We start from the raw sequence: 16,127 nt of genomic DNA, 5'->3' as shown, positions 1-16,127 counted from the left end.
TTTGAACGATGTGCATAATCCCAGTCCATATAATACAGTATAATACAGTACAGTAATACAGTTCACACTCAAAAAGATTAGCCTACTGGAGCTACTTTCATTTATTTACCCAAGAGAGCATATGGCTAGCTACATCTATGGGCTTTTATGTTTTTCTGTCCTGCTTAATGTGCAGAAGCCTATATAATATTCAGTATGTATTGGATAATGGCACAATCATTTGGGCTTTTTTGGGCTTGGGCTCATTAAATGTCTTTAATGTAGGGCTCATAAAATGTATTTAATGTATGGCTCATCAGGCTCAGGTAGCATCAGGTTTGAATTTTCAAATGACACTTGCAGTTTTGGCAGGAAATACCAGGTTAACCGGGAGAAAAGTGGTTTATTATCGGGATGGAACATTTGTAAAATACCGGGAAAATATTCAACTCTAGTGGAAACACACCACTGGTGGGAAAATATGGATTTTCTTTATGCAGATTTTTGAATATTCGCATGAAAATCTGTCACCAATTGGATGGAAACCTAGCTAGTGACTTTGAAAGAGGGGTCTCAAAGGAGCATAGTTGGTTTAAAGGCTGTGTGTGTGTGTGTGTGTGTGTGTGTGTGTGTGTGTGTGTGTGTGTGTGTGTGTGTGTGTGTGTGTGTGTGTGTGTGTGTGTGCGCGCACGTGTGTATGTTTGTGTCACAGTCAAAATCTCAACCCAATTGAACACTTGTGGGAGATTTTGGAGCGACGCCTGAGACAGTGTTATCCAACAAAATACCAAATTATGGCATTTTTCGTGGAAGAATTGTGTCGCATTGCTCCAACAAGGGTTCCAGACACCTGTAGAATCTATGTCAAGGTGCATTGAAGCTGCTTTGGTGCCCCAACACCCTATTAAGACACTTAATGTTGGTGTTTCCTTTATCTTTGGCAGTTACCTGTATATTGCACTAGATGTATGAATCTCTGATTCACAGTGAGCAGTTGTGTGGTGCAACCATTCTCCCACTGCAGAAGATGAGTGTGTGTGTGTGTTGTTGTTTTGATGTTGGCAAACCACAGCTAAACACCCATCAGGGTAAAGACGATGATGCAACACACACACACACACACACACACACACACACACACACACACACACACACACACACACACACACACACACACACACACACACACACACACACACACATGCACACGCACAAAAACACCTCCCCGACCATATGCGTGTGTATTTGCTAAACGCAGCAGTAGCCCTGGGGCCTGACCACAGACCACTGTAATAAGGTCTGTTGCCATGTTTACACGCATGTCTATTTTTGTGAAGGAGGATGATTGATGATTGGCGTCTACAGGCTAAACGGGCTGATTGGGATGGAGTGAATAGGTTCTCCTATCTTTCCCAGGGAGTTCCCTCTCTGGTTATGTAAAGCATTTTACCCAACACTTAAGGACAGCAGTCTAGTCCTCTCTCCACAAGCCTAATCACGCAGCAAAATTAGACATTTTCGAGATCACAACGTCTATCCACGTCTTTCATCATTGTTCCATGTACTACCAATTAGAATGGTGCCTTACAGAACATGCACGGTATTATCTCTTTATGAAGCTAGGAGATAGATGACTGATGACACTAATGGGCTTAGGATCATCAAGGCAACGGATTGGCCAAAACATTCCAGGCATTCCGTGCAAGTCAGAGCGTCGGGAGGAGAATGGGAACAGGGTGTTGACGCTAGGCAGCGAGATTGGCCGCCCACGCATATCGATACCCGTCACACGGATCTGGTAGGAGAGAGGGATGGAGACAGGAGGAAGGATGGAGAGATGGATGAGAGGGAGAGGTAGAGAGTGAGAGTAGGCCGGGAGGCATCTTTGAGGGACTTTCCAGACTCTCTTCTTCTATAAATCCTGTGTTTGACAGCAGATCTACAGGTCTCTGTGTACCTGCCCTAACAGACTCTCTCGTACGCCTGCCCATACAGACACTCTCGTATGCAACACATACCTTCACTACACACGTGCCGTATCTCCCACTCTCTCAGCCTCCCCTCCTCCCCTGTTTAAGTGTTTGAGTTGTATTTGTTCATCTCCATAGCTGCAGCGACATCTTTGCTAGCCAAGCCGATAGCACCTGCAATTAAATAGACAGACAAACTGAGGCGAGAGGGAGAGGGAAATCATTGGGAGAAAAACAGTACAGGGGAATCGGGGTCTTTGTGGGTGTATGCGTGTTGAGCCTTGCACTATGATCTCTCATGACTAACTAGGTGATAAGGAAATCAGTGACTTATCACAACTAAGTGTGTGCATCCACAATGGCACCCTACTCCTTACATACATTTTTAGGAAATAGGGTGAAATTTGGGACAAAACCAATGCCTTATCACAGGGCTGTCAGTGGGTGTCCTGAGCTAGAAACTGCTGCATTTTCTTTTTTACTGTGGAGTAAGATAGTCTTGAATGAATGGTGTGTTTTCTTCTTAACCTGGGATTCAGAGCAGTCTTTTAATGCTACAGTACAAAGGCACCTGGCAACAAAGGCAACGTACACATCATACCAATGGTGAATGGTGTCTTGGTTTCTGAATGTGTAGTGGGATGTGTTCTCAGTCAACTTACCTGGTAAAATAGGGGTCAAATATGTGTGTATATATTTTTTAAATGTGGCGCCGTCTTTTAATAGCACAGGACTGCAAGTGTAGCAAACACACATTCCAATTCACATACCAATATGGCGGGAAACTGTTTTGTTTCATATTGTCACCACAGCATTTCAATGTCACAGGTATCCCATGGCTAGTGGGTAAGTAAATACTTTCTAAACACTTTTTTTCTTAAAACTACATTGTTGGTTAAAGGCTGTTGTATTCAGTGAATGTGACAAATAACATTTGATTTGAAGTCCTCTGGTGTTAGTGTTTTTGGTTTTACTCTCCTTGAGAGGACCAGGGCCCAGATTCACAAAACACGTCTTACGCAAACATTTAAGAAGCTTCTGAAGAAAAAAAGTTCATAAGATAGTTCTTAAGTGCAATTCCTCAACAATATCTTAAGATTAAATGATTTTCCTACGAACTTCTCAAATATCTTCTTACAAATCTTCTTAAGATGTATGTTGCTAGGGAACCGTTTTAGCTAGCTATCTAGTTAGCAATGGCAATCATGTTAGTATATTTGTTACTGAGATTACTGTTCTTAAACATGTTCTTGGGTTTTAAATAATCAATACTGAAACTTTCAGATTAAGTTTGCGAGTGAATTAAACATGTTCAATTGCATCCATGAGCTTTTTCTCTCACTGTCCTGAGTTTAGAATAAGGGTTTTAGCTATCTTTGAATTAAGAACATTTACAATAACTTTATTTTCAATCATCTAATTTCTTTATAACTTTTTGCTTAAGGAGAAATATAAGAAATTAGAGGTCGACCGATTATTATTTTTCAACGCCGATACCGATACCGATTATTGGAGGGGCAAAACACCAATACCGATTAATCTGCCAGTTGTTTTGCACAGTATTTATTTGTAATAATGACAATTACAACAATACTGAATGAACACTTATTTTAACTTAATATAATACATCAATAAATTCTATTTAGCCTCAAATAAATAATGAAACGTTCAATTTGGTTTAAATAATGCAAAAACAAAGTGTTGGAGAAGAAAGTAAAAGTGCAATATGTGCCATGTAAAAAAGCTAACGTTTAAGTTCCTTGCTCAGAACATGAGAACATATGAAAGCTGGTGGTTCCTTTTAATATGAGTCTTCAATATTCCCAGGTAAAATGTTTTAGGTTGTAGTTATTATAGGAGTTATAGGACTATTTCTCTATATACGATTTGTATTTCATATACCTTTGACTATTGGATGTTCTTATAGGCACTTTATTATTGCCAGTGTAACAGTATAGCTTCCGTCCCTCTCCTCACTCCTACCTGGGCTCAAACCAGGAACACATCGACAACAGCCACCATCGAAGCAGCGTTACCCATGTAGAACAAGGGAAACAACTACTCCAAGTCTCAGAGCGAGTGACGTTTGAAACGCTATTAGCGCGCACCCGGCTAACTAGCTAGCCATTTAACATCGGTTACACCAGCCTAATCTTGGGAGTTGACAGGCTTGAAGTCATAAAAAGCGCAATGCATTGCGAAGGGCTGTTTGAATCAATGCTTACGAGCCTGCTGCTGCCTACCATCGCTCAGTCAATCTGCTCTATCAAATCATAGACTTAATTATAACATAATAACACACAGAAATACGAGCCTTAGGTCATTAATATGGTAGAATCCGGAAACTATCATCTCGAAAACAAAACGTTTTTCCTGTCAGGGAAATACGGAACCGTTCCATATTTTATCTAACGGGTGGCATCCCTAAGTCTAAATATTCATGTTACATTGCACAACCTTCAATGTTATGTCATAATTACGTAAAATTCTGGCAAATTAGTTCACAACAAGCCAGGCGACCCAAACTGTTGCATATACCCTGACTGCGTGCAATGAATGCAAAATGACACAATTTCACCTGGTTAATATTGCCTGCTAACCTGGACTTCTTTTAGCTAAATATGCAGGTTTAAAAATATATACTTCAGTGTATTGATTTTAAGAAAGGCATTGATGTTTATGGTTAGGTACAGTTGTGCAACGATTGTGCTTTTTTCGCAAATGCGCTTTTGTTAAATCATCCCTCGTTTGGCGAAGTCGTCTGTCTTTGTTAGGAAGAAATAGTCTTCACAGTTCGCAACGAGCCAGGCGGCCCAAACTGCTGCATATACCCTGACTCTGTTTGCAAGAGAAGTGACACATTTTCCCAAGTTAAAAGAAATTCATGTTAGCAGGCAATATTAACTAAATATGCAGGTTTAAAAATATATACTTGTGTATTGATTTTAAGAAAGGCATTGATGTTTATGGTTGGAGCAACGTGTACCTAAGTGATTATATGCAACGCAGGACAGGCTAGATAAACTAGTAATATCATCAACCATGTGTAGTTAACTAGTGATTATGATTGATTGATTGTTTTTTATAAGATAAGTTTAATGCTAGCTAGCAACTTACCTTGGCTTCTTACTGCATTCGCGTAACAGGCAGGCTCCTCGTGGAGTGCAATGTAAAGCAGGTGGTTAGAGCGTTGGACTAGTTAACCGTAAGGTTGCAAGATTGAATCCCTGAGCTGACAAGGTAAAAATCTGTCGTTCTGCCCCTGAACAAGGCAGTTAACCCACCGTTCCTAAGCCGTCATTGAAAATAAGAATATGTTCTTAACTGACTTGCCTAGTTAAATAAAGGTCCACATTTTTTATTTTTTACAAATTATTACAAAAAAAATTCAACATTTGGCCAAATCGGCGTCCAGAAATACCGATTTCCGATTGTTATGAAAACTTGAAATCGGCCCTAATTAATTGGCCATTCCGATTAATCGGTCAACCTCTATAAGAAATAGGGCAAGAAAATTTCCAAGAACCTTTTTGAGGAATAGCAACTTTGCTTAGCTTTCTTCTTAAGCCTATAGTGAAGGAAAGAATGGCAGTTAAGAAGATTTTGTGAATCTTGGCCTGGAAGGGTTAGGGGTTTGGCTTAGGGTTAGGTTAAGGTTTAGGGAAAAAATGATTTAGAATGTGAATCAATTGTTTGGTCCCCACGAGGATAGTAAAGCAAACGTACGTGTGTGTCATTTTTTTTTTAAGAATAGACTGACGCATACACACATGTACGTTTGTTTTACTATCCTCGTGGGGACCAAACAATTGATTCCCGTTCAAAATCCTTTCAAAATCCTCCCAAAATCCTTACTGCCTATCCCACAAGGAGAATAAACTAAAAAACACACACACCAGAGGACTTATTCACTTGCCATGGGCTACCTGTGACATTGAAATGCTGTGTCTTTATACAACGTGGTTATAGAAGTTATTGCGGTAATGCTTCCTCTGGTGTGTGTTCAGTGTGCGATGGCAGTGTCTGTCAGTGAGATACCGCTTGTTTCCTCTCCGGGCAAAGAGAGGCAGGCATCAGTAGAGATAGGAATGTTTCTGCGTAGTCTGTCAGGCTGTTATTCTGATCCATTTTAAGAAACTTGGTTTCCACTGAAATCAAAGGGGAACGATTAATGACGTGACGCGAGTTCCAACAAGGCTCTGAACTTTGTTAAATCGCCTCTCTCTCTCTCTCTCACGCTCTCCCTCCCTCTCTCCCACTGTTTGAGTGTTATTGTGTCTGGTTCTTAGGGAACGTCAAGTTGGCACATCACAAGGAAATATAATGCTCTGGTTTTTTTGGCAGGTGTGTGTAGGTTGTGTGTACAACCTAAACATAAGTGATACAATTGAAACAAGACAGGACTAGAGCTGCAGAGGTTGGTGAAGCAACCACCCTTCATAACATATACATTACAGTACATGGTAATAGATACAGCATATACTGTACACATAGATGTAAAGAGATGTGCTGCTGTGTAGTATTGCATAATGTAGATCTCTTGTGAAATTTGACCTCAATGTCCTTAAACTCGCATCTTCTTCCAAGGTAGCCTACAACCTTAATGTCCACTCCTATGTTTTGTGTTCTAACAGTAGGCTATAGGAGGAGATGTACTTTACATTGATGATTCAGTGTATTCTAAAACTCACAAGTTATTTCAGAGTATGACAGGGACGAATCTTGTGTTCATTTTGAGTATAAACTCAATGCCCACTCCCAATCCTTCCTGAACGACTCATAGATCTAGTAACTATCATAACAAAAGGTGTACTTAGCTAGCTGTCATTTCGTCTACAGCAGTGTGAATCAGAGGGATAGTGATATTTCAGTGATGCTATTTCCCCTCATGTAGTCCCATAGCCCATACTATAACCCAGGCACCATGCTTACAGAGATGAGGGACGTTGCTGAGTAAACTTCATGAAAGTGGAGTAATTGATCTGTCTGAGCACGTGTGTATGTATGTACGCGAGGCCTAACCCGTGCTCCTGAGGGGATCTCAGCCTGTTTGTATTTGCCCTGTTAACACACGAATGGCCTAATTTCAGCTCACACAAATGTGATGACAAAGGTATAGGCAACTGAGGTTTCTCTCTCTTAGTGATCACTCTATTAGTCTGTTTGTAGTGGAGGAAAAATGTGCGTCAGTTTCTGGATTTCACATATTGGTTAATATGTTCGCTGTCCTCTTTAATGCTCTTACAAATATTTCTAAAACACTAATATAGAAAATCAGGGGAGGAATCAGTGTAGTTGAATGTTGATGATGTGGTTGTGATGCTGCTCTCCAACATGGTTTGGGTCAGTTCCTTTGTAATTTCAGTATATGCTCTCCAATATCTGGCAGTTTGCTGTTCATAAGACTGAGGACTGCTTACATCAACGCTACTGTGTGTGACCTCATACCTGACCCATTTGTCCATGTGGGGAAAGAGGAAGTCGAACAATACCACTATATCTAACTGTTATAGACTTCACAGGACCACTGCTCATCAAAGAGTAGTGTGCATGTGTGTGTGTGTGTGTGCGCATTTTACAGCTCTAAATCAAATCAAATAAAATGTTATTTGTCACATACACATGTTCAGCAGATGTTATTGCGGGTGTAGCGAAGTCCTTGTTTCTAGCTCCAACAGTGCAGTAATATCAAACAATACACCCAACACACACAAAATTAAAATAATAGAATTAAGGAAAATATAAATATTAGGATGAGCAATGTCGGAGTAGCATAGACTAAGTGGCACAGTAGAAGAGTATACAGCATATACAGTTGAAGTCGGAAGTTTACATACACCTTAGCCAAATACATTTAAACTCAGTTTTTCACAATTCCTGACATTTAATCCTAATAAAAATTCCCTGTCTTAGGTCAGTTAGGATCACCACGGTTTTTAAGAATGTGAAATGTCAGAATAATAGTAGAGAGAATTATTTATTTCAGCTTTTATTTCTTTCATCACATTCCCAGTAAGTAAGAAGTTTACATACACTCAATCAGTATTTGGTTGGATTGCCTTTAAATTGTTTAACTTGGGTCAAACGTTTCGGGTAGCCTTCCACAAGCTTCCCACAGTAAGTTGGGTGAATTTTGGCCGATTCCTCCTGACAGAGCTGGTGTAACTGAGTCAGGTTTGTAGGCCTCCTTGCTCGCACACGCTTTTTCAGTTCTGCCCACACATTTTCTATGGGATTGAGGTCAGGGCTTTGTGATGGCCACTCCAATACCTTGACTTTGTTGTCCTTAAGCCATTTTGCCACAACTTTGGAAGTATGCTTGGGGTCATTGTCCATTTGGAAGTCCCATTTGCGACCAAGCTTTAACTTCCTGACTGATGTCTTGAGATGTTGCTTCAATATATCCACATCATTTTCCGTCCTCGTGATGCCATCTATTTTGTGAAGTACACCAGTCCCTCATGCAGCAAAGCACCCCGACAACATGATGCTGCCAACCCCATGCTTCATGGTTGGGATGGTGTTCTTCGGCATGCAAGCCTCCCCCTTTTTCCTCCAAACATAACGATGTTCATTATGGCCAAACGGTTCTATTTTTGTTTCATCAGACCAGTGGACATTTCTCCGTGTGCAGTTGCAAACCGTAGTCTGGCTTTTTTATAGCGGTTTTGGAGCAGTGGCTTCTTCCTTGCTGAGCGGCCTTTCAGGTTATGTCGATATAGGACTCATTTTACTGTGGATATAGATACTTGTGTACCTGTTTCCTCCAGCATCTGCACAAGGTCCTTTGCTGTTGTTCTGGGATTGATTTGCACTTTTCGCACCAAAGTACGTTCATCTCTAGGAGACAGAACGTGTCTCCTTCCTGAATGGTATGACGGCTGTGTGGTCCCATGGTGTTTATATTTGCAAACTATTGTTTGTACAGATGCACGTGGTACCTTCAAGCATTTGGAAATTGCTCCCAAGGATGAACCAGACTTGTGGAGGTCTACAATTTTCTTTCTGAGATCTTGGCTAATTTCTTTTGATTTTCCCATGATGTCAAGCAAAGAGGCACTGAGTTTGAAGGTAGGCCTTGAAATACATCCACGGGTATACCTCCGATTGACTCAAATGACTTAAATTAGCCTATCAGAAGCTTCTAAAGCCATGACATCATTTTCTGGAATTTTGCAAGCTGTTTAAAGGCACAGTCAACTTAGTGTATGTAAACTTCTGACCCACTGGAATTGTGATACAGTGAATTATAAGTGAAATAATCTGTCTGTAAACAATTGTTGGAAAAAATTACTTGTGTCATGCACAAAGTAGATGTCCTAACCGACTTGCCAAATCCATAGTTTGTTAACAAGAAATTTGTGGAGTGGTTGAAAATCGAGTTTTAATGACTCCAACCTAAGTGTATGTTAACTTCCGACTTCAACTGTACATATGAGATGAATAAAGCAAAAATATGCAAACATTATTAAAGTGACTAGTGTTCCATTATTAGATAATTCATATTAATATCTGTCAAGTCACACAGTTAGTCCTTGCTCAAAAGCTTGGATTCCAATAGGCAGTACACGTACGAATATATGAACTTGTGTCTGTGTGTGTATCCCAAACCCCGGGTCTGCACGTATTCTGTACATTTAGAAACCTTTTAAACAGTTACCTCTTTTTTTATGTCTCAATATCTGCTTGGCAGCCGGTGGACCCCCAATGATGACAGAGCTTGGCTGGGTGCCTGGACCTAGAACAATATCAGGGGGCTGGAAAGAGTGAGAGGCCCGGCCAGAGACACGCACGCAGCCATGCAGCTACCCACACACATACAGAAATGTCTGGCCTCTAAGCCGTCAGCACCACGGCCCTACCTTACATAATGACAGAGAGTGTAGGCATTAAGACAAGTTGTTTGATTTAAGATGTCAAGAAGTCCCGGACCCTGCCCTTCTCAGCTGGTTTTGATACCACGGCCTGTGTGTGTGTGTGTGTGTGTGTGTGTGTGTGTGTGTGTGTGTGTGTGTGTGTGTGTGTGTGTGTGTGTGTGTGTGTGTGTGTGTTCCTTCTGCATACCTCTTCTGTGAAATAAAAACAAGAGGAATGGACAGGCTCACACACACAGGGAGGTAAGTAAGGGAGGTAGCACATTAAGGTCTGTGAGAGGCAAGAAAGGGCGAGGAATGACAAAAGCTAGGGTTGCGCAGAAGAGGGAGGAAGAGGGGGTGTAACGTGTACACTAATAATCGGGAAGCAAGTATAGGGAGTGAATTTAATGAATAAATGAACAAAACAAGAAACACGAAAAGCATACACACTTGAAACAGAGTGAGTATTCTTTAATGTATATTTTTATTTTACTAGGCAAGTCAGTTAAGAACAAATTCCTATTTTCAACAACAGCCTAGTAACAGTGGGTTAACTGCCTGTTCAGGAGCAGAACAACAAATTTGTACCTTGTCAGCTTGGGGATTTGAACTTGCAACCTTTCAGTTACTAGTCTAACACTCTAACCACTAGGCTACCCTGCCGCTCAGTATATGCTGAGAGTCAGAAAGCAAGTGCAGGTGGTGAGTTTAATAATAAACGAAACATCGAACAATAGAACAAACACGAGTAGCGTATAGACATGAAACACATAAACAGAAACAATAACGCCTGGGGAAAGAACCAAAGGGAGTAAATGTGACGGGGGGAAGAGGAGGAAGTAGGAGAGGAGGAGGGTAGGAAGATGAAGGACAGGAGTGAGGGTAAAAAAGTGAGACGGGAGAGGAAGAGGATAAGAAAAAAAGAAGGGGAGAGAAAAAGGTGAGGGGTAGAATTGTCTATAAGAGTTGGCATTCGTTTTTTAAGGTAGTGGCCTCACATGAAAGAGGGCATTGTGGGACTGTTAGGCCTATAGTTCCATTTGGAGCCAGAGAAACACAGCCAAGGATTGTGTTCCAAATGGCACCTTATTTCCTTATAGTGCACTACTTTTGACCAGGGCCCATAGGGCTTTCTAGGGCCCAGAGTGCACTATATAGGGAAAAGGATGCAATTTGGGATGCAGCCCAGGCCTCTCCCCCCTCTGCACTGCTTGGTGTAGTAGCCTGGTAGTTTAGGGACTTGTTTCACTCAACAACTCCTGACAGCTCAGTGGGAGAAAGCACTTCTTGACTAGGCAGTGTGTGTAGATGTGTGTGTAGACGAATACCACCCTAAGCCAATAGTACGTGTGTGTGAGTGTGAGTGTAGTGGGCACCGTTAATGAAAACTTCAACAAAAAGAGTGGAGTGTCAAGGTTGATTAGGCTGAGCTCGAACGGAGGAGTTTAATCGAAGGTGATCGAAACCAACCTATGTGTGTGTTTGTGTGTGTGTGAGTGAGTGAGCCAAAAAGAGCCCCTCTGTTCTCTATCAGGTTAAATAGTGGGTCTTTATCCTAGAGCCCTGTAGCAATAGGGGGGAAGCAGTAAACTGTTGACACGTTTCCACTGTGCAGAGTGTGTGTGTGTATGTACAGTACGTGTGTGTGTGTGTGTGTGTTCACAGTCAACCACCAACACATTTCCGCTGTGCAGACAGCGCTCCTACCGCACAGTCCAGGAGTGTCGACCATGACCAGCTTGGCTTTACAAGGTTAAATGTGATCTTGTCCTCAAAGGGTCTGGTCACACACAGGGAAAGAGACACACACTCTCCAGACTACATACCCCCTAAAAGTTGAACTTCTTGGTCCTTTGAACCGCATCAGAACAACACTTTAACACTAGTATGATTTCCATTTGTATTGACGTGAATGTTTTCTCTCATTCTTTCTGTCAGAGCTCCACTAACACTCTAATGTGGATGGTGTTGGTGCTCGGCATCTGCTGTACGCTATAAAGATGTGTGGTCTGACCAAGCGTGTGAAGTTCTACCAGGCCTCTACTAGTGAACTCTACGGGAAGGTCCAGGCAAAATTCTACAAGGCCTCTAACTGGGGAACTCTACGGGAAGGTCCACCCCGTTCTACCCACTCTTACCTTTTGGTAACAACACGTGCGCACGTACGCATGCACGCACAACACGCATGCACGCACACGCACACACGTCTCTACTCGGAGGACATTCAAGCTTAGTTTCATATGGACGCTTCTATTCCCTAGCACTGCTCTTCAAAAAGGTGTGTGTGTGTGTGTGTGTGTGTGTGTGTGTGTATGTGCGTGTTTTCATGCGTGTGTGAACAGAGAGGGCTTCAGAGTTGCCTACACACTCCCCCAGGCTAAACCTCTTACTGAAGACTGAAGTGGGTCATACTTTAACAAAGACACCTTTATGCCCAGCGCAAACACACACACAAACACACACACAAACACACACACAAACGTCTCAGCGTGATATCAGGTTTCATGTTCTGTGTTGTCTAAATGTTCTCCTCCCTGACACTTTCCCTGCCTGTCTGTCGACACCTGATCTGCTTGTATGGGAGGGAGGGGATGCAGCATACCATAATAACCAGGACCACTCCACTATTAATTAGAGGTGGGGGGAGCATGGTGTAACTATGGTGACCTCCCTTCACCTCCTGTCCATGTCAGTGTGCCAACCCTGTGGCTTAATCAACGAGCAGGGCTCCTCCCCTCCCCTCTCCTACCCTCCATTCCCTCCCTGAGTCTGTGGCACCTCTCTCATCATTGGAGAGGGAGGATGAGGAGAGAGAGGAGGGGTGAGGACTGGGTAGAGGGTGAAGAGACGGGGAGGCAGAGAGGTGTAGGGAGAGGAGAGAGTAGGAAATGGGAGAGAGTGAGGGGGGGTGAGAAGAGGGGACAGGGTGAGGAGAGAAGGGGAGGAGAGAGCGGGAGGACAAGGATGGAGGGGTTGATAGAAAGACGCTGAAAATGGTGAGGGAGATCAAAGAAAGAACGATGGAAACTATGAGAGAAAGGAGGAGGGGACGTTATCAGTCTTGTGATTGCTTCTACTCACTCATCATTAGACTGCAGTCCAGTGAAACATGATCTGTAGTACCACTGGACTCAGGACTCAAATGTTATGACTTGACTGTTGCACATTCATGTTTATCTCTCTCGCTCTCTCTCTCTCTCTCTCTCTCTCTCTCTCTCTCTCTCTCTCTCTCTCTCTCTCTCTCAGGTGCTGCTAAGCTGTATGCCTGGATCGTGGTGAACTTCAGGGAGGCCTATAACCTGGTTGCTGTCAACGGGATCCTCTTCAACCACGAGAGCCCCAGAAGATATGAGCACTGCTGCCTATAATTATAGCTCACTTCCTGTACTGTATTAAACTTCTTACAATGTTCCATGATGCGCTCATAAGTCATATATGCTAACTGCTGGAGCCATGCCTGCTATGGGTGAAGCACATTTTTACTATTTCCAGCCTTACTTTTTAGGATTTGTTTTTGGGGAATGAATGACACACACATACACACACACACACACACACACACACACACACACACACACTACCACATATTTGTGCGCACACACACACACCAAAGCCACTGGTTGTGGTAAATAACGTGGATTTTTTATATGCGTTGTGAGCCCAGAGGTTAGAGAGGTCGTGAGCACTGGTTTAACCTGATTTACACACCACTGTGACCTGAAATGAGTACCACATGACTGGACACACATACACATACACACACCCACCGCTGTGCCCGGGTCGCCTGTTCAGGTGTTTATGATTTATTCCTAATGAAAGCCCTGGCCACGACCGCAGTCAAAGGTCAGGGGTCGGCCAGTAATTCCTAATGGTTTACTAGAGAGACGGGTGAATCAGGGGGAGGGTGTGGGAACGGTTATATGAGCTAAATTGGAGTTACTCCAAGCATATAGAGTCAGACATTGAGACTGACTGGTGAGAAGTGTAATTTGACTGACTGAGGGAGATTTGTCTTAGAGACAGATGAAGAGATGGAGGGACAGAGCATTAGAATGAAAGAGGCATGGGAGAGTTAGCGATGAAGAAAGATTGAATAAGGGATTGAGTGTGGGCTGGCAGGGAGTGAGGAAGACAAGTGGAGACAGACAGAGAGATATGCAAGGAGGGATGGATTCAGACAGACACTCAAACCGACAGACAGATTGAACCTCTGACCCTATGAAATCTAAGAACCTGGTCTTCCCCCAGAACACTTATTTGGACAATACGCACACTGCCCCCTCCTCTTCAGCCTTTCTTTTGACCTTCTCTCTTTCTTTCTCCCTTTACATTTACATTTTAGTCATTTAGCAGACGCTCTTATCCAGAGCGACTTACAGTAGTGAGTGCATCCATTTTTCATACTGGTCCCCCATGGGAAACGAACCCACAACCCTGGCGTTGCAAGCTCTACAAACTGAGCTACCCCCCCCCCCCCCCTCTCTCTCCTTCTCCCCCCTCTATCTCTCTTTCTCTCTTCCCCATCCCTTCCTCTTTCTGCATCGTTCTAGCAGGATGTTGTATGTTGGCATCTCCTCCTCTCAGATGTATGTCTGCTGTTGTTCATAAACCATGAAAGCTCTCATCAGATTCCTCTGTCTGATCTGGTGAAACATCCCCCCTCCCAACACACACACACACACTTTTACGTCTGGTTGTTGTGTTTCTCAACCCAGGGTGGCGTTTTGGTTGGCCGGCCAGTTTAGAACCCCGGCCGTGGCACTGAGGGGGTTTTGGACTTTACTCTGTCACCCCTGGAGGGGCAGGTGTCACCCCAGAAGGGGTAGGTGTGTGTGTGTGTGTGTGTGCGTCCATGTGTGCTGGTGTGCATGCGGGTATATGTGTGTGGCTATAATGGACTCTCCCTTCCCTCACAGCACATTTCATGTCCTTTATAAACTCATAAAACCACAGGGAATTCAACGCTATTCAAAAAATATATATAATTGAGTGGTGCAAAGTATTGGAACTATGTGTGTGTGTTTCTGTGTGTGTGTGGGTGTGTGTGTGTGTGTGTGTATTTGTTTGATATTAAAGGGCCATTCATTACCTGCCTGCTGCCCCTCCCTGCTCCAGCACCACATGGTCATTAGTCACCAATGGAGCTGGGAGAAGATGATGTAAGAACGTTCTGTTGCGATGACATCACCGCATCCTCCACCTCCACATACAGGAAACACTGTGATGCCATTGTCCCAGCGTGCCACCGTGACCTGGCGGAGTGTGTGCGTCATAACCGGAATAAATTTTATTTTAAAAACTGGAATAACCACAATGCAGCAGCAGCACACAGACATTTTATGAATGGAACAGCCTTGGGACATCTAAATGCCGGTTTATACTTAGGTGTAGCAGGTCAAAACTACATTTAATTTTTACTCTGGTGGAATGCTGCACAGACATGAAAAAAGTGAATATGTCTGTGACTGTCACAACATCTGTTGTCGTGGTTACTGGGCTGCTACAGCAACAAATCCAAATCCATCTGTGACGAGATCTGCAGGAGTGCTAAAATTCTCAGATAGAATGACCTACTTTTATTTCGGCGCACTCACAACCATAAGCTATTTTCTGTAAAATCGCCATCATTAACTTGTAAATAATGAAGTTGTTGTGGGTTTCTTTTCCTGTTATAATGAATAAAAGTAACTAAAGTTAAGACGTTGTCAGCTATACACTGGTCATTATTTGAACTGCCTAGCCTGCTAGCTAGTATTCATTTTTTCTTAGTTTCTTCCTAAGAAAAAATGGGATGCTTGAAAATAATGTTTAGGATTTCTTCTTGGAAATGTACTTAACTTAAGGACTGCTAAACCCTTGTCTTGTGACAAATGGATACTTTTGTAACCATTAATGTTTTCTTGCACCACTGCCACAGACAAATTACATTTTAGCAGCCACTCTTATCCAGAGCAAGTTACAGTCGTGAATGCATACATTTCATACATTTTTTTCTCCATACTGGTCCCCCGTGGGAATCGAACCCACAACCCTGGCGTTGCAAACACCGTGCTCTACCAACTGAGCCACACAGGCTACCCAACATTTAAATATAGCAAGAAAACTAATTAAACACGCATTATCTAGCTAGCTAGTAATTAACAATATATTATGTTAAATAGCTTGTGTTAGCTCGTCAATTTGCAAAGAAGAACTTGTCTAACTAAGATAATGTTAACTTTGTTAGCTATGTTGGCTATAATGTTGCTATGCGTTAGCTAGCTAACGTTGCTACCTAACTTACCGGTCGCGCAGTCTCTCTACCACCTTCTCTCCTATCATC

General features: G+C 42.7%; 1 pseudogene; it reads left to right on the top strand.

The window, feature by feature from the left end:
* Window positions 1-11,760: 11,760 nt before the first annotated feature.
* The window catches only part of LOC106584084 (GDP-mannose 4,6 dehydratase-like), a 186,549-nt pseudogene continuing 182,182 nt past the window's right edge, over window positions 11,761-16,127 (top strand).

Source organism: Salmo salar, chromosome 23, assembly GCF_965601325.2.
Source record: "Salmo salar chromosome 23, fSalSal1, whole genome shotgun sequence".
Taxonomy (NCBI): Eukaryota; Metazoa; Chordata; class Actinopteri; order Salmoniformes; family Salmonidae; genus Salmo; species Salmo salar.
Note: the sequence above shows the minus strand (reverse complement) of the source record. Positions and strands in the feature narration are given on the sequence as shown.